Source organism: Balaenoptera acutorostrata, chromosome 19 (assembly GCF_949987535.1).
Source record: "Balaenoptera acutorostrata chromosome 19, mBalAcu1.1, whole genome shotgun sequence".
Classification (NCBI taxonomy): Eukaryota; Metazoa; Chordata; class Mammalia; order Artiodactyla; family Balaenopteridae; genus Balaenoptera; species Balaenoptera acutorostrata.
In genome coordinates, this window is record NC_080082.1 from 66,352,309 (window position 1) to 66,379,026 (window position 26,718).

The window sequence follows — 26,718 nt, forward strand, 5'->3', positions numbered from 1 at the left end:
AAATATTTAGACCATATCACTTGCCTTGTAGGAAATGTTAAAAGAACTTTAGAGACAAGGAGAATTATAGAGGTCAGAAAATTAGACCTACATAAAAGAAGAACATCAAAGAAGTAATAAGGTAAAATAAAAGTTTACTTTTTTTTTTAAGCAGAAGGAATTTTTAATTTATTTATTTATTTATTTATTTTTGCCTGCATTGGGTCTTCATTGCTGCACGCAGGCTTTCTCTAGTTGTGGTGAGCGGGGGCTACTTTTTGTTGCGGTGCACAGGCATCTCATTGTGGTGGCTTTTCTTGTTGCGGAGCACGGGCTCCAGGGTGTGCGGGCTTCAGTAGTTGTGGCCTGCAGGCTCAGTAGTTGTGGTGCATGGGCTTAGTTGCTCCGTGGCAAGTGGGATCTTTCCATACCACGGATCTAACCCGTGTCCTCTGCATTGGCACGCGGATTCCTAACCACTGCGCCACCAGGGAAACCCCAAATGTTACTTTTCTTAATTGATACCCATCTTAATTGATGCACATCCCGTGTGTGTGTGTATGTGTGTGTGTGTGTATTTATATGTGAAATGAATGACATCAATGATACGAAGTATTGGAAGAATTCAGAATATTTTATTATTGTAAGGTACTCACTATCTGTGAAGTGATACAGTGTTACTTGTAAGTGGACTTGGATTAGTTGTCAATGTTGATTGGAAACTAGAGCAAGCACTAAAAAAAGTTGAAAAAGAAGTGTAACTGATACGGTAAGAAACAAGAGAAAATATAATCTTATAAAAAGCTCAATTTAAACCACAAAAAGCAGGAAGAGAGTGGAGTACAAAATTTGGAACAAAGAACGAGGGTAACAAATAGAAGTTTATAACAAGGGACTTCCCTGGTGGCACAGTGGTTAAGAATCCGCCTGCTAATACAGGGAACATGGGTTTGATTCCTGGTCTAGTAAGATCCCACATGCTGTGGAGCAACTAAGCCCGTGCACAGCAACGAAGACCCAACGCAGCTAAAAATAAATAAATTAATAAGAATTAAAAAAAAGAAATAACAAATATGGTAAATATTAATCCAACTGCATCAATAATCACTTTGATGGGAATGGTCTAAATGCACTAATTAAAAGATTTTCAGGGTGGATCAAAAAGCAAGACCAAACTATATGTTGTCTACAGAAACTGCAATAATATATCTGTACTGTTTTCAGGTTCTACATTTGTAGTAATTTGTTGCAGGCATAATAAGAAATGAATAGAGGGATAGGCATGCGAAGAAATGAAATAACTGAGAAAGACAAAGTTAGAGTAGAGCAAGTTGGGGAGTGCTCAGTTTGTGAAGGTTGTGTGTGTGTGAGGTGGTGGCATCAGTGTGGTTAAACTAAACTGTTTTATCTGTTGTGGCTTCATTGTTTAACAGTATTCATTAGCTGTCATTGGGCAAAGGTATAATTTTATATTGATGTTTCATCATAAAATTATTCAGGTGTGACTGAGTTAGACTACTGGGGGCAAATGTTAGTTGGTGATCCATTTAGCTAATTGGAAAGTATTCAAGTCTTTGTGGTTTACCGAAACACACCCTTGACCTGATTATAAAGATTCTGTAAATGGAGGCATGGGAAGGACACAGCCTCATTACAGCTTATTGTATGAACTTATTCCCAGTAAATATTTACAGAGTGTATGAAATTGTATAAATATGAAGTCATATTCCAAGAATAATATGAGAGTTGGGAGTTAAATAAGCTTTTACATCTCATCATTTTGGCATGCAAATGACTATAATGTTGTACATTCTCAAGGAGTAGAAATCAATCTGAGGGTTTATTGAGATAAAATATAAAGCAGCTGCATAAAGTGTCTGACTCTGTCAGGTAAACTAAAAGATCAAATTGAGTGGTTGTCAGAGCTGGGGAGGGTAGTGGAATGTGACTACCCTCAGAATATCCGTCTTCTTTCTTCCCAGTCATGGTTCTGTACGGACTGTTTTGCTCATAGCCAATCATAATACAACTAAACGCACACACACACTTCCAATGGATAGCTTCACGCTACATGCATTTGAATGACAAGTATATAATATATCCAGCTATGCACTGAATCATTTTATGTCTGAATGACTCTATAGTAAAATGGCCATTTAGAACAGTAGATCTGAGAGCATCTCAAATGATTTTTTTTTTTTTTTTTTTTTTTTTGCCACGTTGCGCGCCTTGCGGGATCTTAATATCCCGATCAGGGATCAAACCCGCGTCCCCTGCAGTGTTAGCGCTGAGTCCTAACCACTGGAGCACCAGGGAATTCCCTTAAATGACATTTTAATCCTTTGGCAGCTGAGATTCACGAAGTCTAAAATTATGTCTTTTTGCTGCAGTTAACGAGCAAAGCCCTGCCTTTCTTGAGGCGTGATGACCAGCTCACAGCATCCTTCCTGGATCCGCGTGGGACAGGTTCTAGTTGGTCAAGAATGAGAATACCCTTCGCTGCGGCCTCTAGGGCTCTAGTAACTATATTACCCAGAAGAAATTGCGGCAGGTTGAGCCAGTGATAGTTCAGGATAATAGCGTTTCCGGGAAAATTCCTCGGCTCGGGGTGGGACTTCCGGCCTCTTCCTAGTGATAACCATTTTAATCGTCTGGGTCTGTTTTGGCTCTGGGGCGCTGGGTCGGGACCAGGGTGACGGGGTGAGAAAACGCGACAGGAGGCGCTGTCCCCGCGGCACAGAGGCGGGTCTGAAGTTCGGGGACGCCGCCCGGGGTGCCCCGCGCAGGCCCGGGAGAGGGTCCGACGTGCCCGCCTCCCGTCTGTCCCCGCCCATCTCCGTCCACAGAGTCCGATGGCGGCGCCGGCGCTGAGGGACCCGCCTCAGGTAAACGCTCGTCCTCCGGGCCTCACCGCCCTCAGCCCATCAGACACTAAAGCCCCGAGTGCGGGGCGCCTTGCTCACGTGCCTGCAGGCCAGGCCGCGGTGTCCAGGACGGTGAGGCGGTCGTGGGTGGGGCTCTGTTTCCGACAGACAGGGTGATGGCGCGTGGGAGAGGGTGCCAGGTGGAGGGACCGGCAGGTGCAAAGGCTTGGAGGTCGGACTGAGGCGGGAGGATTCGGGAAACCTAGGATGAGCCTTCCGCTTGCAGGGAACAGAGCGTGTGGTAGAGTGACGCCTGGTTCGGCAGAGAGGTTGTTCCTTTTTCTGAGGGACCTGGAGGCCACGGAGGGTAGTGGATAGAAGAGGGACATATTATGTGTTAGGGTTTTAAAAGTTATCACGGACTTACCTGGTGGTCCAGTGGTTAAGACTGTGCGCTTCCAATGCAGGGGCGTTGGTTTGATTCCTGGTCGGGGCACGAAGATCCCACATGCTGTGGGGCAAGGCCAAAAAAAAAGGAAAAATAAATAAATAAAATGAAAAAAAATGTTGTCAAGAGGCTGCCCAGAGGGGGAACAGACTGGAATGTGGTTGATGAAGACACTGAGGCAAAGAGAAGTAGAGCCTTTGTCCAAGGTCAGAGATCTGGTAAGAGTCAGCTCTAAGATTGAAACACAGGCGTTAGTAAGTTAACCCCAGGTCCAGGTTCCAGGGCCAGGTGTGGATACAGGGGAGTCCTGCTCACATGGAGCCCAGCCATGGTTGCTTTCCTCTTCCCACAGGTTCCGAAGGTTAAAAAAGCACTTAGGGGGACGGTGGGAGGGAGACACAAGAGGGAGGAGATATGGGGATATATGTATATGTATAGGTGATTCACTTTGTTATAAAGCAGAAACTAACACCATTGTAAAGCAGTTATACTCCAATAAAGATGTTTTTTTAAAAAAGCACTTAAGGATCCTACACAAGGCAGGAGAGGGTGTCCCAGTCCCTCACTGGTATTGACACCACCCGTAGGTTATCTGGGTATTGTGTCTTGAGACTCTTCCCTAGATACAGTCTCAGCTCTTGGATATGGGGACCCAGAGGATATCCCCAAGCCCTGGGTCCTGAGTGCAGGACAAGGGTAACATACAGGAGTTCCCATTCCTGACAACCAGTATAAAATGGTATGGAAGGTTATCCCAGGAACAGATACCAGCATGTGCAAGTACTTGGAGGTGTGACTGAGCTGGAAACAGGGTACAGCAGGTCTTCATTCTTTTAGTTAAGAACAGAGAGCAAGGGCTTCCCTGGTGGCGCAGTGGTTAAGGATCCGCCTGCCAGTGCAGGGGACGTGGGTTCGAGCCCTGGTCCGGGAAGATCCCGCATGCCCAACTAAGCCCATGTGACAAAACTACTGAGCCTGCACTCTACAGCCTGCGTGCCACAACTACTGAAGCCTGCGCGCCTAGAGCCCGTGCTCTGCAACAAGGGAAGCCACTGCAATGAGAAGCCCAGGCACCACAACGGAGAGTAGCCTCCACTCGCTGCAACGAGAGAAAGCCCAAGCCCAGCAACAAAGACTCAACGCAGCCAAAAATAAATAAATAAATAAATTTAATTTTAAAAAAAAGAACAAAGAGCAGGGGATCAGTAATCAGGCCTGTAATCTGGCTAAGAACTTCGACATCATTTATGGAGGTACTGAGAGGTTTGGATAAGAGGAAGTAAGTGGTATTAACCAGGTTTTAATAGGCTCCATCTGGCTGGAGAGAAAAGACTGGAGTTAAGGAGGGCGGCAGGGAGCCCAGGAAGAGGTTACTGCTGTAATCCAGACCAGTGGTGAAGCTCCAGAGTTTTGGCCATGAAGGTGGGAGACAAGTTTGGATTCTAGGTACATTTATTTATTTATTTATTTATTTTTGGCTGTTTTGGGTCTTCATTGTTGCACGCGGGCTTTCTCTAGTTGTGGCAAGCGGGGGCTACTCTTCTTTGAGGTGCATGGGCTTCTCATTGCAGTGGCTTCTCTTGTTGTGGAGAACGGGCTCTAGGCGCTCAGGCTTCAGTAGTTGCAGAGCGCGGGCTCAGTAGTTTTGGTGCATGGGGTCAATAGACGTGGCTCGCGGGCTTTAGAGCGCAGATTCAGTATTTGTGGCACATGGGCTTAGTTGCTCTTCCCGGACCTGGGATCAAATCCATGTCCCCTGCATTGGCAGGCAGATTCTTAACCACTGCGCCACCAGGGAAGCCCCTCTAGGTACATTTTTAAAGAAGAGCCAAGTAGATTTTTAGATGTTGTTAGGTAAGGTAGTGGTTAGAGATGACTCCAAGAGTTTTAGTCCTAGCAGCTGAAGGGATGGATCCTTCATCAAATCGGATGTGGCAGTTGTCAGTAGGTTTATTTTTCTTGGGAATATCAGAAGTTTTGTTTTGGTCCAGATAAGGGTCTGAGATGTTTCAGAGAACAGTGAGTGGAGGCATCAAATGAGCAGCTGGACGCACATTTCTGAAATTTGGAGAGGGGATCAGGATGGAGACTTTCAAAAGTGGTGGCTATTGTAAGGACCAGAGTGAAGGTGTGGATGACATTTCGAAAGTGGAATGCAGGTTAGAGTGGTAATGCTATCAGCGGGTCAGAAGGACTAGGGTGCATGCCGAGGAGTGGTTCTCTTGCTTAGCACCTGGTTGAGGTTCCTGATTATAACAAACACAGGTGAGAGAGAGAATGGCTCTGGATGGTCTGGGAGAGAATTTGATCTGGCAGGTGGTCAAGGCTTCCATGGGATGAATGGGTGCAAAATACGTGGTTTGGGAGGCAGAGAAATAATTGAGACAATTTGACACTGAGGCCAGGGCTCCTGCTAATTCACTACTGTCCAGATTCTCCAGAATTGTGTAGTAAGCCTTTTTGGGGTCTAGAGTGTTTTAGTCTTGCTGGTGGATAAGATCCAGAGTAAATGGTGTCATTTGTGAAAGTCGTTATGCCTGGCAGGGAGATTGTAAGGGCTGGGGTTGTGAGGAAGTTTGAGTAGAGAGAGGAGGGTTGTGACTGTTGAGGGGACAGGCAATCAGACAGTGCATCACAGAAGTAGAAGAATGTCATGGGTGTCTGTAATTCACATGTGGTTCTGAGTGGCTAATATTGAAGCAAGGATCAGAAGCAGGTGGAGAGCCCTTCAAAGCACCATGAGGGGCTTTCCCTGGTATTGGGATTCATCAGAGGTCTGGGATTGTACTGAATAGTTTTTGAGTGTCAAGCAGTCTCTGGAAGGAAACTATGGGCCAGGTATATGGTTAAGTCCAGGGAGATACCTGTATTGTAGAGCAGGAAGGTAGGCAGAACTGTGGGAGTGTCAACCTGGAGAATGATAATGTTAGAGAGTGAGAGTCTACAGAATAATGTGCACATACATAGGTAATTTGAGTTTATGGCCCCACAGCCCTGGTATTGGGGACTTAATGGTGAATGAAGCATGAGCCCAGGTTTGACTGTGTCTTGTACGTACAGTCTGGGAGACCTCAGGGGAATTGATTGGCAGGAGAGATGGGGCTCTGCTCGCCAGGCCCAGAGCTTACGTGGCATCTGTATGTCCCCCTGTCTGTTATTGCTGAGGGCTGAACACAGTGATTAATGGGACCTGAGGAGAGAGTGAGCAGAGTGGCACCAGGTTCTGGTATCTCCTCTGTGGTGGGGAGCTTGGGAAGAGGATGATAGTGGGGTAGATTGTGTGGTGATGGACTGTGGGTTCTCAGAGTGTTCATTTTTTCATCTGTCCCCATGTTGACAGGACAGTATGACCTTTGAGGACATTGCCCTGTACCTCTCGTGGGAGGAATGGAGGCTCCTTGATGAGGTTCAGGGCACTTGTACCACGATGTGATGCTGGAAAACTTTGCACTCATATCCCCACTGGGTAAGACTCTCACAGCCTTCCCAGTGACCTGGAGTGAGCTCTGTATTCTGGCTCAACCCCTTTTCTGCGGGGGTGCTCTGTCCTTGTGACATGTGGACCTCAGGCACTGCTTGTTTCCCCAGCTTTCTGGGTAGTTGCTGTGGTAGGTATGCCTGGGTTGTTCGCACTCCATTCTTCTCTCCCCTGCAACCCCAATATTTGCTATACCGGATCCTCACTGGGAAGAATTTGAGGTCTGTAGTCCTGCAGTGCGTTTAATGATCTGTACCATCTTGTAACTGAAGGTTTGTGCATTTCGAGCAACAACTTCCCATTTCTCCCATCCCACAGCCCCTGGCCTTCTACTCTCTGTTTCTATGAATTCAACGTTTTTTGTTTGTTTTAAACTCTACATATAAGTGATATCATACATTATTTGGCGTAATGTCCGTCTGGTTCATCCATGTTGTCCCATATGACAGGACTTCCTTTGCTTTTAAGGCTAAATAACATTCAAGGTGTGCATGTGTATGTGTGAGTATATCACACCTTGTTTATCCATCCCTACGTGGATGGACACTTAGGTTGTTTCCACGTCTTGTGTATTATTCATAATGCTGCTGTGAACATGAGAGTGCAGGTTATTTTTTCCCCATTGGATTTCATTTCTTGGCTATATTCCAAGCAGTGAGATTGCTGGATTGTATGATAGTTCTGTTTTGAATTTTTGAGGAACTTCCATACTATTTATTCATAACACCTGTACCAGATTATCTTGCCAACAAGTGTACAAGGGTTCCCTTATTTCTGTACCTTTTCCAACACTTGTCTTCTTGATGATAGCCATCCTAACAGTTATGTAGTAATATCTCATTGTGGTTTGGATTTACATTTCCGTGATGATTAGTGAGGAAGAACAATTTTTCATATACTTGTTAGCCATTTGTATATCATCTTTGGAATAATGTCTAATCAGATCCTCTGCCCATATTTTAATCAGATTATTCTGTTTCTGCTGATTTCTATGAGTATGTTATGTGTTTAAAATATCATCCCTGGGGTCTTCCCTGGTGGTGCAGTGGTTAAGAATCTGCCTGCCAATGCAAGGGACACGGGTTCGATCCCTGGTCCGGGAAGATCCCACATGCCGCGAAGCAACTAAGCCCGTGCCCCACAACTACTGAGCCTGCACTCTAGAGGCCACAAGACACAACTACTGAGCCCACGTGCCACAACTCTGAATCCCATGCGCCTAGAGCCCGTGCTTCGCAATAAGAGAAGCCATGACAATGAGAAGCCCCGTGCACTGCAACTAGAGAAAGCCCGCACGCAGCAACAAAGACCCAACACAGTCCAAAAAATAAATAAAATAAATACATTAAAAAAAAAAAAGATTGCTTTGGCTCTTTGAGGTCATTTGTGGCTCCATATGAACTTTAGGATTCATTTTCTATTTCTGTGAAAAATCTCATTGTAATTTTGATAGGAATTGCATTGAATCTGTATATTGCATTTGGTGGTGTGGACATTGTAACATTATTAATTCTTCCAATACAAGGATATGGGATATCTTTTCATTTATTTGTGTCAGTTTGTTTTATCAGTGTCTTATAGTTTTCAGAGTCCAGAGCTTTTACTTCCTTGGTTAAATTTATTCATATGTATTTTATTGTTTTTGATTTTGTAAATATGATTGCTTTCCTAATTTCTTATTCTGATATTTCATTGTTTACAGAAATGCAACTGATTTTTGCATATTGATTTTGTATCCTGCAACTTTACTGAATTTGTTTAATAGTTGTAACAGTTTTCGGGGGGAATCTTTAGGGTCCTCTATATATAAGATCATGCCTTCTGCAGCAGTTTTACTTCTTTTATGATTTTATTATTAATACTTTTTTCTCTTGACCAAGTGTTCTGGGTAGGCCTTCCAGAACAATATTGAATAGAAATGAGGACAGTGGGCATCTTTGTCTTGTTCCTGGTTTTAGAGGAAAAGCTTTTAGGTTTTAAATTCTGAGTATGATGTTAGCATGGTCTTATTGTTTATGGGTTTATCATATTGAGTTATATTCCTTGTACACTTAATTTGTTCAGAATTTTTAATAGGAAAGTATGCTCAATTTTGTTAAGTGGTTTTTCTTCATTTATTGAGATGATCGTATGATTTTTATCCTTCATTCTCTTAATATGGTGTATCATGTTTATTGATTTGCATATAAGGAACTATCCTTGTTTCCTGTGGATAAGCCACACTTGATGATAATGTAAGATTCTTGAATATGATGTTGAGTTTAGTTTGCTAGTTTTCTGTTGGGAATTTTTTCCTTCTATGTTCATCAAGGATGTTGGCCTGTAATTTTTTTTTTCTTATAGTTTCCATAACATGGTTTGGTATCAAGGTATATTTCTAGCCTTAGCCTGAGAAAATGAGTTTGGAAATGTTCTTTCAGCGTTTTGGAAGAGTTGAGGAAGGATTGACATTAATTCTTAAAATCACTGGAAGAAATCACCAGTGAATCTGTCTGGTCCTGCTCTTTTCTTTGTTGGGACAGTTTATTATTATTATTAACTAATTAATTTTTAAAAATTGAAGTATAGTTGATTTACAGTATTATATTTATGTCATGGTAAGACATAGTGATTCAGTATTTTTATAAATTGGGGAATTCCCTGATGGTCCAGTGGTTAGAACTCTGTGCTTCCACTGCAGGGAGATAGGTTCGATCCCTGGTCTGCAAACCAAGATCACATGTGCTGTGCAGCACAACCAAAAAAAAATTTTTTTTATACTCAATTTTAAGTTATTATAAAACAGTGGCTGTATTTCCCTGTGCTGTAAAATATATTCTTGTTGCTTAGCTTTTTGGGAGATTTTTAATTAATGATTCAGTTTCCTTAATTGTTACTGACCTACTCATATTTTTTTTCTTCATGATTTAACGTTGGTAATTTGTCTGTTTCAAAGAATTTATCCATTTCTTCTTGTTTATCCAGTTTGTTGGCATTTCATTGTTCATTGTTTATGATATTTGTATATCTGTAGTATCAGTTGTACTAACTCCTTCATTTTTGATTTCATTTATTTGAATCTTCTCTTTTCTAATTTAGTGTAGCTAAAGTTTTGTCAATTTTGGTTCTTTTCAAAAACCAGCTCTTAGGTTTGTTGATGTTCCTATTGTTGTTTTTAGTCTGTATTTTATTTATTTCTGGTCTGATCTTTGTTATTTCCTTCCTTCTAGATTTGAGCTTAGTTGTTTTTTTCCTAGTTCCTTGTGGTGTAAAGTTACGTTGTTTATTTGAGTCTTTTTCCTTAAAGTAGGCATTTATTGCTATCAGCTTTACTTTTAGAAATTCTTTTGCTACATCTCATGGCATGTTTTGATTCCATTTGACTTCATCTCAAGATAATTTTATTTTTCCTTCTGATTTTTTTTCTTGAACACATTTGTTGTTCAGGAATGTGTTACTTAATGTCCATATATTTTTGAACTTTCCAGCGTTCACAAATATATTATTATGTTGTTGATTTTTAGTTTCCAACTCTTATGGCTGAATAAGAGTCTTGATATGATTTCAGTCTTCCTGAAGGTGTGAAGACTTGTTGTGACCTAACATGTGATCTCTCTTAGAGAGTGTTCTGTGTCCACTTGAGAAGAATGTATTGTGCTGTAGTTGAATGGAATGTTCTGTGTATGTTTGTTAGATTGAGGTGGTCTAAAGTTCCATTCAATATTTGGTCAATGTTTGAGCTAAAGTGTCATTAAATATTTCCTTATTGATTTTCTATTTGGTTAATCTACCCATTCTCAAAAGATGGGTATTGGAGTCTGCTAACATTATTTCATTGTTGTCTTTTCTACCTACCAGTTTCTTTTGTTTTTTCCTTTATATTTATTTATTTATTTACTTTTGGCTGTGCCGGGTCTTTGTTGCAGCACACAGGACCTTCGTTGTGGCACATGGGATCTTTTAGTTGCTGCATGCGGACTTCCTAGTTGCAGCATGCGGGCTCTTAGTTGCGGCGTGCATGCAGGATCTAGGTACCCAACCAGGGGTGGAACCAAGGCCTCCTGCATTGGGAGTGTAGAGTCTTACCCAGTGGACCACCAGGGAAGTCCACCTTCCAGTTTCTTAATATTTGCCTTAACAGATTTAAGTGCTCTGATGTTAGATTCATATTGTTTATGTTCTGTCCTCTTGATGAGTCAACACCTTTATCATTATTTAATGACTTTCTTTGTCTCTTGTGATAGGTTTTGAGTTAGTTTATTTTTCTGGCCTAAATGTAGGCTATTTATAAGTATAAGCTACTGTTTTTTCGTTTCCATTTGTATTGAGTTTTTTTCAGTTCCTTCTCTTTCAGCCTATTTGTGTCCTTAAAGCTGAAGTAAGTCTCTTGAAGGCTTTATCCTCAGCCACTGTGTGTCTTTTGAATGGAGAGAATTTTGTAAGGACTTCATAATTGCAATCTTGTTAATTTTTGTATGGTTGATTTGTAGTTCCTTTGTTCCTTTTTTTCTTTCTCACTTTCTTCCTTTGTGATTTGATGGTTTTCGGTAGTGGTATGCTTTGATTCCTTTCTTTTCATCTTTGTGTATCTACTGTAGGTTATTGCTTTGTGTTTACTGTCTGGTTTGTGTAAAACATAACAGTATTTTAAGCTGATAACAATGTCAGTTCTATACAAAAAGTCCCCTTTTAGAATCTTCCTACAGTGTTGGTGGGAATGTAAGTTGGTATAGCCATTCTGGAAAATAGTATGGAGGTTCCTCAGAAAACTAAAACTAGAATTACCATTTGATCAAGCAATCCCACTCCTGGGCATATGTCCAGACAAAACTATAATTCAAAAAGATATACGCACCCAAATCTTCATAGCAGCACTACTCACAATAGCCAAGACATGGGAACAACCAAAATGTCCATCGACAGATGAATGGATACAGAAGATGTGTGGTCCATATATACAATGGAATACTATTCACCCATAAAAAAGAATGAAATAATACCATTTGCAGCAACATGGATGCATCTAGAAATTATCATACTAAGTGAAATACATCAGAAAGAGAAAGACAAATACCATATGATATCACTTATATGTGGAATCTAGAATATGACACAAATGAGCCTATCTATTAAACAGCAACAGAATTACAGACATAGAGAACAGACTAGTGGTTGCTAAGAGGGATGGTTTGGGGAAGGAATTGAGTGGGAGGTTAGTGGGTATAAGCTTTTATATATAGGATGGATAAACAAGGTCTTACTGTATAGCACAGAGAATTATATTCAGTATCCTATGATAAACCAGAATGGTAAAGAATATTTTAAAAAAAGAATGTATATATATATGTATAACTGAATCACTTTGCTGTACAACAATAATTAACACAACATTGTAAATCAACTATACTTTAATAAAGATTTTAAAAAAAGGGAAAAAAGTCCCATTTTAGTATCTCACCCCTGTTGCATTTATATATATATTTTTTTAAATATAAGCAACTTTTTTTTTTTTTTTTTAAGATTTCTTTATTGACTGATTGATTGCTATGTTGGGTCTTCGTTTTTGTGCTATGGCTTTCTCCAGTTGTGGCAAGTGGGGGCCACTCTTCATCGCGGTGCGCGGGCCTCTCACTATTGTGGCCTCTCTTGTTGCGGAGCACAGGCTCCAGATGCGCAGGCTCAGTAGTTGTGGCTCACGGGCCTAGTTGCTCCGCGGCATGTGGGATCTTCCCAGACCAGGGCTCGAACCCGTGTTTCCTGCATTAGCAGGCAGATTCTCAACCACTGCGCCACCAGGGAAGCCCCATTTATATTTTTGATGTGACAGTTTATATGTTTTTATACTTGTAGTCATAAGAAGTAATTGTTGGTGTAGTAATTTTTAATACTTTTGTCTTTTATCCCTTATACTAGAATTAAATGATTACCACACCACCATATTACAGTGTTAGCATATTCTGAATTTGAGTATATACTTACCTTTACCACTGTGCTTCGTATTTTCATATATTTTCCTGTTGCTAATTAGTGTCTTTTCCTTTCAGGTTGAAAAGCTCCATTTAGCATTTCTGGTAAGGCAGTTTGAATGGTGATGAACTCTCTCAGCTTTTGTTTATGTAGGAGAGTTTTTATCACTCCTTCATTTCTGAAGGACAGCTTTGCCAGATAAAGTATTCCTTAGTTGGTAGTTTTTTTTTCCTTCTGCATTTTGAATTTAATGTCCCACTCTCTCCTGGTCTGCATGGGTTCTGCTAAGAAATGTGCTTATAGCCTTACAGGGGTTCTCTTGTATGTGATGAATTTCTTTTCTTTTGCTGCTTTCAAAATTCTTTGTCTTTGACTTTTCAGACTTTCATTTCACTGTCTCAGTGAAGATCTTGTTGGATTGAATCTGAATGGAGACCTATGCGCATCATGTACCTGCATATCCTCACCTCTCTCTCTTGATTTCGTTGATTGTTTCCACCATTTTTTATTTAAATAAGCTTTTTGCTCCTTTCTCCATTACTTCTCCTTGTGGCACTTCTACAATGTGAATATTATTTCCATTGATGGCATCCCATAATTTATATAGGCTTTCTTCAGTCTTTTATCCCTCTAGCTGGATGATTTGAAATCACCTGATTCAAGGTCACAGATTTTTCTCCTGCTTGATCAAGTTGGCTGGTCTCTGTTTTATTTTTCATTTCATTCATTGTGTTCTTCAGCTCCAAAATTTAATTCCTTTTTTTTTTTTTTTGTATCTTGGAACTTCTTGTTTTTTGTTTTTTGGCCACACCATGTGGCATGCAGCATCTTAGTTCCTTGACTGGGGATGGAACCCGTGCCCCCTGCAGTGGGAGTGTGAAGCCCTAACCACTGGATGGCCAGGGAACTCCCATTCTTGGAACCTGTTGATTTGTTTGTGTATTTTTTTCCTACTTTGATTGAGTTTCTGTTTGTGTTCTCCTGGAGCTGGCTGAGCTTCCTTAAAACATTTGTTTTGAAATCTTTGTCCAATTGTTTATAGATATGCATTTCTTTGGGTTCACTTGCTGGAAACTTACGCTCCTTTGGTGATGTCTTGTTTCCTTCAAATTCCATGTTTCTTAGAGCCTTTTGTTCATGTTTCTGCATTTGATGGATCAGTCACATCATCCGGATTTTCAGACTGGTTTTGGTAGGGAAAGACCTTAACTTGGGTTGGATACAAGGTCACTGGCTAGGTGGGGTGTGGCAGTTTGGGCTGTCAGAAGGGACCAACCATGTAATGGCTCTGCAGCTCTGTCAGCTGAGGTCAGGGGCACCAAAGATTGTAGGGATTCTCAGTAGCCAAGGCTGCAAGGTGAACTCACAGGTACCTTGCCCTGGTGAACCTGGAGGGTGTGACATCAGTACTGTGTTCAGATCATACCAGGAATGTTTCTCATTTACCCAGTATTTTTTTGGTTGTAGCCTGCGACACAGCCCATGTCTACTTTCCCTTCCCTACTGTTAATGCTGTGCTGACTAGTCAGTTTTACTCCACTGTGATATCTACTCTGACTTCCAGCCCAGGGATAAGCACCATGTCTCTGGACTTCAAATCTCAGCCATTTCTCTCATACCTCCTCTTCTCTTGCTCTGCAACTTTGGTCCGCATGTGCTATGAGGTGTCCATACATCCTTAAATTGGCCTTGAACAGCAGCTATTCTACTGCAGTTGCTTTCTCCTGGGTTTGGACATATGCTTCTACACAGTGTCACCTCACCAGCAGAATAGGTCCTGCAGGAATCCTCTGGCATATGAACAAGTTCTAGAATATGCCTCTCTACTTGGTGCTGTACCCTATCCTAATGTCCTTCCCCTAATGAAGTGTACCATTCTTTTGCCTTAGAGGCACGGTCATGCCCAGTAGCTGCTTCCCCAGTGGAATTACAAATCTCCTTTCTGGAAAAGCATCCTGTAGACTCATTCCTAGATATGACACATTACCTTTATGATGATGTTGCTCCCTCTTTATAAAGTCAACATGTTTATTTGCATGTATTTCACCACCATTTATTTGCATTCAGGTTGCTAATGTGGAGCAGAGGCACCCTTTCAACGAAGCGTTTCTATAAGCATGTCACAGGCCAGGACTCCTAAGGCACCTTCGTTTTCCCAGAAGAACCACTCCAGTGAGACGTGTAGTCTAGTCTTGAGAAGTATTTTTCACTTGGCTGAGCGTGAAGAAACACAACACAGCCAGAAAGTGTTCGGGTGTAGAATATGTTTGAAACGATTTCATTTTAGTGCAAACCTCCAAAAACACCAGAAGCAGCACATGGAAGAGAAATCCTTCAGTAACGCTGCAGTCAGGGCCTTGTTTGTGAAGAGCTTCAAATGCCATGTGTCAAGGCAGCCCTTTACCTGTGAGGAAGTTGGGAAAGACTTTCTGGCCACCTTGGGACATCTCCAGCCACAGACCACTCACACCAGGGAGAAGCCAAATGAGATTGCCCAGCGTGAGGCAACTTTACAAAGCAGAGAAAGTCATTACAGCCCGAGAGAATGCAAGAAAGCCTTCAGCGCGAAACATGCAATTGTTCAGGACCAGGGTGTCCACCCTGGAAGACATTGTTTTGTGTGCAGTGAATGTGGGAAGACATTCAGGTACAAATCCTCATTTGTTGTGCACCAGAGAGTGCATACTGGAGAAAGGCTTCATGTGTGTGGTGAGTCTGGCAAATCTTTTAGGCGAACCTCAACCCTCAATCTGCATCGAAGAATTCATACTGGATCAAGGAAGTACAAGTGCAGCAAATGTGGAAAATCCTTTAACTAAAACTTTGTCCTTATTTATCCCTGGAGAAGACACATTGGAGAAAATTGTTACTTGTGCAGTGAGTGTGTGCAGTTTCCTAGCTGTAGATCCATCATAGTTCGAGAACGGACAGTTCAGACTGGAGAAAGGCGTTATGAGTGTACTCAATGTGGGATATCTTTTAGACGAAAATTTTACCTCATTGTACACTGGAGAGTTCACACAGGAGGAAGGCCTTTTGAGTGCAGTGAGTGTTGGAAATCCTTTAGTCATCAATCTTACCTCACTCAGCACTGGAAGGTTCATAGTGGAAAAAGGCCTTATGAATGCAGTGAATGTGGAAAATCTTATACTTCTCACCCTGGCTTCTATTATCATTAGATCACACAGGAGAAAGGCCTTATAAGTGTAGGGAGTGTGGGAAATCTTTTACCAGTAGGAGGAACCTTCGTTATCATCAGGGAGTTCATACTGAGTGCAGTGAATGTGGGAAATCTTTTCCATCTAGGTCCGGCCTCTGTTATTATCAGAGAGTTCACACAGGATCGAGGCCATATGAGTGTAGTGTGTGTGGGAAGTCTTTTTCCAAGAGCTCTGTGATTACTGAACATCAGAGAGTTCACACTGGAGATAGGCCTTATCAGCGCCGTGAATGTGGGAAGTCTTTTTTCTCTGGTTCCAACATCAATAATCATCAGAGAGTTCACACAGCAGAAAGGCCTTATGAGTGCAGTGAATGTGGGAAATGTTTTCCCTGTAATTCCGTCCTTCATGAACATCAGAGAATTCACACAAGCAAAAGGCCTTATGAGCGCACAGAATGTGGGCAGTCCTTTAGAGCAAATTCTTCTCTCCTTGAATACTGTAGAGGTCACACTGGAGAGAAGCCTTATAAATGCAGTGAATGTGGAAAATCTTTTTCATCTAGGTCTGGTTTCCGTTATCGTCAGAGAGTTCACACAGGATCGGGGCCATATGAGGGTAGTGAATGTGGGAAATCTTTTCCCCAGAGCTCTGCACTCCTTCAACATCCATGTTCACAGAGGTGAAAGGCCTTAAATGTGTGGTGAATGTGGGAAATCCTTTACCACTAGTTCCACCCTTTGTTATCTTCAAAGAGTTCACAAGCAAAGCCTTATTCGTGCAGGGAATTTGAGAAACTCTTTCCTAAATAATTCACCTTATTATACATGGTAGAATTTGCACTGGAGAAAGGCCTTGAATGTGCAAGGAAATGTGTAATTTTCTTGTTCAGGGTAACGGCCCTGGAAGAAACTGAGGAGCCACCCATCTGAATTCAATCTCATACATCCAGTTGTCCACAGGGGGAGATACCCCTTAAGTTTCAGTTATGTGGGAAGCATTTGTGGCTATATTGCACCTTGTAATCTGTCCAGGGCTTTCCCCAGATTTATGTCACTGTCCGTTTCTGTGGCTATTTTACCTGTATCGCCTGGCAGGTCCACATGGTGTGCATCAGTCACCAGCCCAGTGTGCTCAGGAAAACTGACCTCTGTTCTTCCAAGTGTTGGAGCAAACTAGGAGTAGGTCAGTCCCTTCGGGGTTGGTGTTCCCCTCTCTCTGACTACGTGTACAAAAGCCTGAAGGAATGTTGGCCCAGAGAATATCATAAGAAGTCAGCTGACCATGTGCAGAGAAGGACAACCCTTTTCGGGGACGTGTTCTCACATGATCAGTTTTTCCAGCTAGCAAGTCACCAACCCAAACTGTGTGCCACACATTGTTTTGGTTTGTATAATACGGGTGCCTTAATGTTTAAGGCCTGTTTTGTTTTGGGAGTTCTTTGTACTGCAGGAGGTTTTTTATAAGGAGATTTGGGCTCCACAGGCATGGGCCTCAGGGAGGATAGTACGATGGCAAAAAGTGGCTTGCCGTTTTTGGCCAAATTTGCATTGGTGCCAGTGAAGTCGTAGGAGAGAGGGCAGGGCTTTTTGGTCCTCATTTGAAGCCTGGATGCTATGAGTTTTAGGAGACTCATACATCATCCTGAAGAGGAGTAAGATGTGACAACCTCAAGTTCTTGGAGCAGCATGAATTTTTTCCCCTGTTCATAGGGGGTATCACAGGAGGTGTCAGCACTGTTGAGAGGCATCTCCTCCCGTGGTCTTGCAAATAGCATGTGCCCTGATATCCACAGTTCCATGGGTGACAGTCACTGGTTGTAAGACTATAGGGGCCAGGGGAAACTGAAACTGCTACAGAAACTGGGTTAGTAGGGAGCAGAGGAGACAGCAGCCAGCTCATTGGAATGTGCCTCTTCTAAAAGTGCATCCACAGATGTCTTTGTGATAATGACCGATGTGCAGGATCAGCGTGTACACAAATCTCAGGACCTCCAGGCAGGTTTATGTTGTGTAGCTGAGGTCATTGTCAGAAGAGATAATTGGAACGTTCTGTGGAATTTTGTAGCTGACCTGAAGTGTTTGCCTTAAGGCCATTGTTGCACAGGCAGGAAAAGGTAGAGAAAAGTAGTCCAGGGATGTGGCTCTTGTGAGCCAGCCAGCATTCCTGTTGACTGAAGTGGAAATGTCCTTTATTACTCGTCAGTATTTGCTGCCACTGAGGCAAGACTGACCCCCAGAGGGCATGACTAGAAAGGTGGTGGAGCAAGTATAGGGTTGCCAAAACTGTTTTCCAAAAAAGTGGGACGTACAGATTTTCTTAGCTTGAAGTGTTTTTTAAAGCTTTATTTAGGTGTAATATACGTGTAGAGAACTGTACATTTTTAAAGTGAAGTATTTGATAAGTTTTGACATACACATGATACCTGTGAAAACATCATCACAGTCATGGTAATGACCATATGTGTCACCATGTATTTGCCTGATTTCCTTTTATAATCTGTCTGTCCCTGCCCTTCACAGCCCTCCAAGCAACCATTGATTTATTTTCCCTTGTAATAGATATCTTTACGATTTCTATAATTTACATGATGGAATCCTAAAATATTTACCTTTGTTTTCTCCTGGTTTTGTGTTTTGTAATTATTTTGAGATTCATCAATGATGTTAAATGAGGAGCTCTTTTTTTTTTCTGTTTTTTTGAGTAATATTCTTACCATTAGATATAACAGTATTTATCCATTCACCTGTTTATAGCTATTTGGGTAATTCCAAGTTTTGACTGTTGCAAATAAACTACTACAAGCGTTTGTGTACAGTTTTTTTTTTTTTATGGGGAGGATTCATTTAATCCTCATGACCCCATGTACAGTTCTTAATATGGATATTTGTTTCCTTTATCTTTTGGTCCAAAAATTAGATTGCAGTGTTTGAGTCACAAAGTAGGTGAACGTTTAGCTTTTGAACAAACTAACAAATTGCTATCTAAACATTGTACTTTTTCCTTTTTTTTTTTTTGATTTTTATTGGAGTATAGGTGATTTACCATGTTGGGTTTTTTGTTTTTTTTTTGTATTTGTAACAGTACTTGTATGAAGGTTCCATTTCTTCTACATCCTAGTGAATACTTAGTTGGTCAGTGGTTTTTTATTTTAACTCTTAATGAGGTTGCCGTGCTCTCTCACAGTTTGAATTGAATTTTCCGCAGAATTCATGATTAGCGTCCTTACAGATTTATATTTGCTATCTTTGGTAAAATGTCTCCTTTTATCTTCTGCCTATTCTTTTTTTTTTTTTCCTTTGGCTGCGCTGCACAGCTTGCAAGATCTTAGTTCATCAAGCAAGGATTGAACCTGGGCCCTTGAGGTGAAAGCTCCGAGTCCTAACCACTGGACTGCCGGGGAATTCCCTCTTAAGCCTATACTTTGATTAGTTTTGGCTATTTTCCTTTTCTTTAACGACTAGGACAGTGAAACAACAGATACCCATTTGAGTGACTGCTTTATGGAATAATTGGTTTCAGTACTTGAAGAACATGTCTTGAGTTTTTTCAGTGTTTTTGTTACATACAATGTAAGGCACACATGTACCATACACTCTAAGATTAATCTGCCAGGAGAATTTACTATTACTTCTAAGTAAACTTGATGAATGACACCCCGCCCCCAGCCTCTTTTTTTGAGCATTTACTAAGAAGAGCTTATAATTGTATATATGTTTCTCAAAGACCTGAGAGCTAATCCTTTGAAATGTAAGCATCAGGATCAATTAGGCCTCTGTCTCTCAGTCTCTTTGGAAAGATAGAATCCTAGTTTTCATAATTACCAGCTGTCAAACACAGCTGCACTAATCTCATTTATATTTCCCAATCCTTTGTAGTGTTTCAGTTCTATGAATACTGAGTTCCCATCCTCCCTGTTTCCTTATTCTCCCTTTATTTTAAAAAAACTATCTTAACATATTTTTTTTAATCTTGAAGGTGGTTTTTTTTTTGGCTGCGCCACGTGGCTTGTGGGATCTTAGTTCCCCGATCAGCGACTGAACCTGTGCCCCCTGCAGTGGAAGTGTGGAGTACTAACCACTGGGCCGCCAGGGAATTCCCCTCATTCTCCCTTTAAAACACCTGATCACCTCTGCAGAAATTACGATTGAGTTCAACTCTTTTTCCTGCTGTCAATATTTATTGAATAAAATATGTTTTTTTCCCTTTTTGTTTTTATTGTTTCAACTAACGTCTGGCTGTGTTTATCTTTGACACCATCAGTCTCAAAAGGGAACAAGAAAACATGCTAATTTGGTATAGTACAAAGACTGCATTGTTTAAAGATGGAGCATGTATGAGAATGGTCTTCTGAGTCTTGAACTATCTCATTGGGTTACCAAAATCAGGTTTGGCTGCTCACAGCTGAAAACCAATACTGGAGAAGGAAGTGTCAGTAGAAACGAAAGATGTTGTAATCAGAAAAGCCGGCAATCTGGAGAGAAGGTGGACTCATGTCCCGAGACCAACTCTGAAAATTCTGGTCAGCCATTCAGCCATGACGGTTTTTTTTTTTTTGGCCACACGGCATGTGGGATTTTAGTTCCCTAACCAGGGATCGAACCCGTGCCCCCTGCAGTGGAAGTGTGGAGTCTCGATCACGGGACCACCAGGGAATTCCCAGCCATGACAGTTTTTAAAGGGAAAAAGTGGGGAAGAATCTCAGTGAATCGTAAAGGCAGGAAGTTGGTTTCTGCATCATTCTCCATTGCATTCAGACTGGCTGACTCTTCGGAAGTGTTGCCTGTGGGGTCTGCCTGCAGGATTGCATAGGGAGCTGTTGGGGTTATTCTTCATTCTTCTTTGTGTTTTTTAAAAGATTTTTTGATGTTGACCATTTTTGAAAGTCCTTATTGAATTTGTTACAGTATTGCTTCTGTTTTATGTTTTGGTTTCTTGGCCGCAAGGCATGTGGGATATTACCTACCTGACCAGGGATTGAACCCACACCCCCGGCATTGGAAGGCGAAGTCTTATCCACTGGACGGCAAGGGAAGTCTCAATTCTTTTTTTAATCTAGGAAAAGAATGAACAGGTTAGACAAGGTGTGGTGTGCATTCAGGAGAGTATAAGTCAGGAGTTAGTTTAAATTGTTTAGTGATCTCATTCCTATAATTAGGTTCTTTCAAGGTGAGGGGGGACAGAAATGGGCAAATAGGAAAGGGGCAAAAGAACCACTTTCAAATGTTGGGAAGTGATTATTTTGTGATTGCAGGGACTTACATAGTTGGGAATTTGTATTATCTGTGTTAGCGTTCTCTGTAAAAACAGAAGCAGTAGGATATATAGATACAGTTCCATATCTGCGAAAAAATATGTTTCATTGGAGAGAAAAAGTCTTGGGAATACTCTTGAGTTGGAAAGGTACATGTGGAATTCAAAGAACTGAAGGAAGATCACTGTCTTTTGAGGATATTGTGTGATGGGGACAGCAGGTAGCAAAGAAGCAGAGAAAGTAGGTATCTGAGGTTATCTCGAGGATCAAAATGATCCCAGTTTGTCAGGGAGACGATGACTCTGTGAGGGATTAATCAGGTAGATCAAATAATTATACTTGCTTATGGTAAAAAGTACTAAGTATTGAATTGAAATACATTTATTAAACTATACTTTAACACCTTTTAATGTTTATTTCAATTGGAAGCTTTCTGTTTTTTTTAAAAGTTCTTAGTAGTAACGTATTTACAGAATTTAGAGTATTCAGTGGGCAGCTTTTGGAAGTTATGTTTTTACAAATGTCACTTTTAGAAATTATTGTGAGCCATTTGCACTTGCAGGATACTTTCAAATAGTTGAATTCTCTTTGCCTGTTTATCCCACAGCTTTTCATAACTTCATTGCATTTTATTACCACTAACATTTATTAAGATAATGATTTTCATATGTTGAAGTCCTAACGCCTTAGTGACTGTATTTGGAGACAGGGCCTTTAGAGAGGTAATTAAGGTTAAATGAGGTCATAAGGGTGGGGCCCTAATTCATTAGGACTGGTTTCCTCATAGGAGGAGAAGTAGACACTAGGTGTATGTCCACAGGGACAAAAGGCCATTTGAAGACACGGCGAGAAGATGGCCATCCCAAGCCAAGGAGAGAGGCCACAGGAGATACCAAACCTGTTGACACCTTCCTCTCAGACTTCCAGCCTCCAGAAGGGTGAGAAAATAAGTTTCTATGGTTTAAGCCAGCCCATCTATGGTACTTTGTTATGGCAGTTCTAGCAGATTAACACAAACATCATTAATGTGTTCTCTTTACCAAATAAATAATGAGGCTCAACATTCAAAGAGACAGGAGAGAAAATTGGTACAATTTGAAAAATGGTGGAAAACTATAAATTAGCTTTGAGGGGAAGGGAATTTAATGTGGAGTTTCCTAGTTTGTTTCCACTACTGTTGGAAACCAGAACTTAGCTCCAATTTGCAAAGTCCGAAAAGAAGACCAGTAGAGAAAGTCAGGCTTTTAAACTCAGAATCATTCTTATTTCCTACAGTGTGTTGTGGGTTACAGCTGTCATGGAGTAACAGGGTCTGACTTACCCTCCTCTTGTCATCAACTGTAAAACTACAAAATAAGAGGAGTGGCTCCCTGCAGGCATTGGAGAAACAGTGCGGGGCTGTAACCCTGAAGGAACAGGATAGCACTCCAGGTCAGATCACATCCTCCTATCCTCCTGCCAGGACATTTTCCAGACCTGCACAGGGAAGCAGAGCCCAGAGAGCAGAAGGTGGAGACAACAGAGCTCAGGGCTAGGCAGTCAGCAGGAAATCCTGTGGTGGAGTCCTCTCAGGGAGATCCCTCCTTGGATGGGCAATGGTGGGTGGGAGGGAATCTGAAGCTTTAGGCCAGGCTTTGTCAGTCCCACTCCCCACAGAGATGGAGACCCTCCATCTCACATCAGTGGTCAGGTGCACATAGGTGCTTCATAGACTGAGCCCCTACTTCTCCCTCCAGAGGCTGATGCCCACATGTTAGCTCCCAAGCATGTAAGGACGTTTTCAGGAACAGATCTGCAGGGCAGGATGCAACCAGCAGGAAGTGCCCCCTCCCACCCGCACCCCCCCCCCCCAACCCTGTACTGGGCACGACAGCCAAACCTGACCTCAACTAGTGAGGCGGTACAGCCTACCTCAAGAAACAAGAAAAATCCCAAATAAACAATCTAACCTTACACCTAAAGGGACAATAAAAAAATAAATGAAACCCGAAGTTAGTAGAAGGAAGAAATTATAAAGATCATAGCAGAAATAGATAAAATAGACACTGTAAAGACAATAGAAAAAAATCAAAGAAACTAAGAGCTGGTTCTTTGAAAAGATAAACAAAATTGACAAACTGTTAGCTAGACTCACAAAAAAAAAAAAAAAAGGGAAGGCCCTGATAAAACCAGAAACAAAAGAGGGAAAATAACAGATACCACAGAAATACAAAGGATTATTAGAGACTAATATGAATATCTATACACCAACAAATTGGACAACCTAGAAGAAATGGACAAATTCTTGAAATCATACAATCTTCCAAGACTGAATCAGTAGGAAACAAAATCTAAATAAAGCAGTCATTAGTACAGAAAATGAAACAGTAATCAAAAAGCTCCCAAAGCCAATCCAGGACCAGACAGCTTCACAGGTGAATTCTACCAAATGTTCAAAGAAGATTTAATACTTATCCTTCCCAAACTACTACAAAAAATTGAGAAGGATAAACTTTTTTTTTTTTTTTGGCCACTCCACGTGGCTTGCAGGATCCCAGTGCCCTAACCGGGGATTGAACCCAGGTCCTCGGCAGTGAAAGTGAGGAGTCCTAACCACTGGATTGCCAGGGAATTCCAGGAAATACCTCTGAACTAATTTTATGAAGCCAACATCACCCTGATACCAAAACCAAAGACAACACACCGAAAAAGAAAATTACAGGCCAATATCTGTGATGAACATACATGGGAAAATACTGAACAAAATTTTAGCAAACTCAATTCAACAGTTCATCGAAAAGATCATACACCATGATTAAGTGGGTTTTATTCCAGGGACAGAAGAATGGTTCAACATCAACAAAATGAAGTATAATCATCTGATCATCTCAATAGATGCAGAAAAAGCATTCAACACTATTCGACGCCCATTCATGGTAAAAACATACAACAAAGTGGGTTACAGGGAACATACCTCAACATATTAAAGGTCATACATGACAAGCTTGCAGTTAACATCATATTCAGTGGTGAAACACTGAAAACTACCCCTTTAATTAAGACAGGACCAAGACAAGGTTGTCCACCCTTGTCACTCCTATTCAGCATAGTATTAAAACTCCCAGATCCATTTTTATCCTTTTAGAGGATTTGGGGGGCTTGATTTTTCTTGAATCACATAAATAAGGAAACTTTAAAATAAAATTGGCTGATTATCATTACACTCATAAGTGATTTTTCACATAACCTGCTTTTCCAACATCAGGACCTTCATACATATGAATTTGTTTTTTGTGAAGTGTTTTTATAATAACAAAGATTGGAACTAATCTGATGTCTGTCCATGGAAGATTGAATAAGTCATAGCGCATCCCAAGATGGAGCATTAGTCTGCTGTGGAGGTGAAGAGGAAGTTCTCTTGACTGCTGCAGCTCCAGGAAATACTGTTAGGTGAAAAAGAAGAAGATGGAGAACAGGAAGAAGGGGAAGAAGAAAGTGTTACAATATTTTGGGCAGATAGCTTTATTTTTCTAAGAATGGAAGGAAAATTAATTTATTTTTATGTTTCAGTTGAGTGTCATTATGGGTGGATTGGCTGATAGTACAAGGACCTGCTGAATATATTGATATTAACGACAAAAATAGAGGTAAGGAGATATCTTGTTTTTGGAATACCATATTTAGAAAAAAGTAGCAATGACCCCATATTAATAATTCTACCCAAGTAGCAAATCTAATTCTAACCCACCCATTAAGTACCTGTTTATTACAATACATCATGAGGCAGTAAGCGTAATTAGTCCATGTTAAATTCTGTAAGATATAATGAACACTTTCATAAAATAAAGTATGTTAAGATAAAAGAGGCAGGATATCTATGGAATATAATAAAACCTAGACAATATATAAGTGTGAAACAATGGTCAGAAAAATCAATGCTGATTCCAACAAACTACTCTGAATATTTAATCAGCACATCAGAATTTGAATACTGACTTGGTATTTGATAATTTTAAGCAATTACTATTTAACTTACGTGTGATTAAGGTACTATATGTTAAGTAAAATATCCTTCTCTCTTTTTTTTTAGCCGCACCATGTGACTTGCAGGATCTTAATTCCTTGACCCGGGATCGTACCTGTGCCCCCTGCAGTGGCAACGTAGAGTCCTAACCCCTGGACTGCCAGGCAACTCCCATCCTTCTCTTTTATGAATATTCATTGAAGTGTTTAGAGGCACAATCATATAGCTTCTTGAATTTTCTTTAACATGATTTGGAGGGAAATTGGGTGGGTTTATACATGAAGTAAATTTGGCTATGGGTGGGTCCTGTGAAACTGTGATGGGTTCACTTGGTTTATTTTATCAATATTAACCCTTTCTCTTTCATAGATGTCTGAAATTTAAAGTTAATATTTAAAATGTCATTATTTCCATAATGAACAAATATTGGAAAACAAATATTTTCCCTCTATTTGCTAAAACTTTATCCTTTTAGTTTTTAGGGCACCACTCTTCCTTATATTGCACTGCTTAGCCTTCAAATTTCAGAGAGTATTACATTGAAGTCTCTTTGACTCTGTTTCTCATCATTTTACCCAAACCATGGTCAACAACTTCAAGAGATGTAAGTCAAAGGAGTACTGTTAACCACGGGGGTAGAGTTGCAAACTGGAGAAGACAAGATACAACTAAGTGTACTGTTGTTTCGCACCTCTGATTAATTTTTCACTCTGTTAAGCAGGTCATCAAATCCAGATTTTTTTTTTTTTAAAGAAATTCGCGTTCTTTTATTTATTTATTTATTTATGTATTTATTTATGACTGTGTTGGGTCTTCGTTTCTGTGCGAGGGCTTTCTCTAGTTGTGGCAAGTGGGGAGCACTCTTCATCGCGGTGCGCAGGCCTCTCACCATCGCGGCCTCTCTTGTTGCGGAGCACAGGCTCCAGACGCGCAGGCTCAGTAATTGTGGCTCACGGGCCCAGTTGCTCCGTGGCATGTGGGATCTTCCCAGACCAGGGCTCGAACCCGTGTCCCCTGCATTGGCAGGCAGATTCTCAACCACTGCGCCACCAGGGAAGCCCCAGATTTTTTTTTAATTGGACTTTATTTTTAAGAACAGTTTCAAGGGACTTCCTTGGTGGTCCAGTGGTTAAGACTCCACGCTCCCAATGCAGGGGACCTGGGTTCAATCCCTGGTCGAGGCACTAGATCCTGCATGCAGGCTGCAACTAAGAAGCTCGTGTGCCGCAACTAAGACCCTGCGCAGCCATAAATAAATAAATATTTAAAAAAAAATAAAATAAAAGAACAGTTTTAGGTTCCCAGCAAATCCGAGTGGAAGGTACAAGAGAGTTCCCATGTATCCCCTTCCCCCACATAAGCAGAGCCTCCCTGACTGTCAGCATCCCACACCAGAGTGGGACATTTGTTACAATCAATGAATCTGTACTGACACATCATTATCACCCAAAATCCACAGTTGACATTAGGGTTCACTCCTGGTGTTGTGAATTCTGTGGATTTTGACAAATGTATAATGACATGTATCCACCTTTACAGTATCATACAGAGTAGTTTCTGCCCTAAAAATCTGTGCTCTGCCTAT

The 26,718-nt window shown here is 41.1% G+C and overlaps 1 long non-coding RNA gene across 1 annotated transcript; it reads left to right on the forward strand.

Moving 5' to 3' along the window:
- The first annotated feature begins 2,625 nt into the window (after positions 1-2,625).
- On the forward strand, positions 2,626-25,711 carry LOC103004300 (uncharacterized). Its single transcript, XR_003622728.2, has 4 exons — positions 2,626-2,864; positions 21,951-22,068; positions 24,680-24,756; positions 25,200-25,711. It is a non-coding gene; the product is annotated as an uncharacterized LOC103004300 (long non-coding RNA).
- The last annotated feature ends 1,007 nt before the right edge of the window (positions 25,712-26,718 follow it).